At 51.7% G+C, this 2,010-nt stretch overlaps 1 pseudogene; it reads left to right on the plus strand.

The window, feature by feature from the left end:
- The first annotated feature begins 486 nt into the window (after window positions 1-486).
- Window positions 487-579, plus strand: LOC128772589 (U6 spliceosomal RNA; annotated as a pseudogene).
- Window positions 580-2,010: the final 1,431 nt, after the last annotated feature.

Below are 2,010 nucleotides of genomic sequence, written 5' to 3' on the forward strand. Positions count from 1 at the left end.
CCAAATCCTGTCTCAGGCATCCTTTTCTATCCTGAGCCAAATTTAAAATAGTCATGTGGCACAGAAAGAATTGAAAACAAGTGTAGCCTTTTTTTAACTCTGATCTGGAATTGAATGACCATGTCTATAATAGACAGTTAAAAATGTCTCCACAGAGGACTCAGGTCTCGGATCTGCGGAAAGAATATGTTTGGGAAGAATCTATTGACGCGGTGCCTCCAATCAGTCAGGAATATACTCTATGAGAAGGCACATGGGTGATAGACCAGCTTACGGGGCCGGTAAAAATGAAAATGTTCCAGCTTGAGTTGTCTCGGGAAGCTGTGCGTGCAAGGTTCACGCCGCCAGATGCGGAGTTTCTGAAGATTTTTTTTGGTGTGAAAAACTCGTGTTAGGTTTACTTTGTTAACCTTAGTTCGTAAGATTGCACACATGTTGGTCACTTTCAGACCACCAGCGAATCCCTTGAAAACGTCACGCTGTGGCGTTCCCTCGGGCAGCACGTCCTTTGAAAACGGTACAGAGAAAGTTAGCATGGCCCCTGCGTAAGGATGACAGGACGACTCCAGAAGCTTTTTTCCGGTGGGGGAAGACGAAGAACAGTCTACGGGCTGGAGAGTTGTGTTGGTTGCACAACACCGGAGATGTACTCGATGCCATTGCTGTAATAGTTAACGGGGTAAATTTTATGTATGTATTAGCCCACTAAATATATCATGTTACACTATAATATTTTGGACATAGTAGGTTAAATAAAATGTATTATTAGCATTTGAAAAAAATTAGGGGGCTCATTAAACACAGCTGGGGCAGACATCTGCACGACAAAAGGCCATTAATAACTGGCCATTAATTACAACACTTCATTTCGAGCATCCAATGCATGACAAGTACAGATCTAATAATTGCAGACGTAGTAGCTTATGCCTTACGAGGACACGGATGGAGTTATTCTTCTCTCCAGTTTTACAGATGAAGAAACAAACCCTTAAAGAAGATGACTGGTCCAAGGTCGCGTGGCTGACAGGGACAGGGCCAGGATCAAACCCAGGCTGGCTGGCTGGCCCCAGGTCTTTGTTGTCACCCAGTCCCCAGCGGGGACTGCCCGCGGAAGCAGCAAGTTGAGGCAACCATGAGTCCATAGGCCCAGGCTAGCACAGGGGGGGCTGGTGCCCTAAGCCCTGCGTCTCCCTGAGCCCTGCTTGGTGACCAGGGCAGGCATCCCAGCCACGTCCTCAGGAATGGGGGACAGACAGTGCTCAAGCCCAGGCCAAAAAGATGTAAAAATTCTGTTTCATTGTTCGCTTCTTCGCTGGAGGAATTGGTCCGTCCACAGCTACACGTCAGCGAACGCAGACTGCCCTTCTGCAGGGGAGTTCCTGGCACATCCAAAGGTGGGGGCTTTAGGACCCACTCCTCACACCCAGAGGTGGAGTTGGCAAGCAGCCTGTGGGGCAAGAGTCCCATCACGGGCTAGGGAGTGAGTCTAGCCAGGGTACAAGAGCCATTGGGTTGCTCAGTTTGTTGATGGTCACGAGCTACACCTTGACCCTAGGCTGACAGCGGTGATGGAAGGGAAGGCTTTGGTTAGCCCAAGTCCCATCGGGAGGGTTGGGGCTGAGAGGACTCACACCCACCCTCACCTGTCCCCTCCCTCCCCCAGCCCCTCCCTCCCTGTGCCCATCCACACCCCTTCGCTCATCCAGCCCCTCCCTCCCTTTGCCCACCCACACCCCTTCCCTCATCCAGACCCTTCCTTCCTACGCCCACCCTCCCCCAGCAAACCCCTCCCTCCCTGTGCCTACCCACGCCCCCTTCCTTGCCCACCCTCTCCCCATTGCCAACCTACAATCCTCAAGTCCCTGAGTTTAGAGTTCTGAGCCAGCTCAGGTGGACGGTTGGATGCCATCTGATGAACACTCACCCTTTCTTGGACAGCCACCTCTGCTGCTGCCTCTCCCCTACCAGCCCATGTGCAGACCCCTTCCCCCCCACCCCCAGCAAATACCT

This window comes from Panthera pardus, unplaced genomic scaffold (genome assembly GCF_024362965.1).
Source record: "Panthera pardus isolate Hobbes unplaced genomic scaffold, ASM2436296v1 HiC_scaffold_22, whole genome shotgun sequence".
Classification (NCBI taxonomy): Eukaryota; Metazoa; Chordata; class Mammalia; order Carnivora; family Felidae; genus Panthera; species Panthera pardus.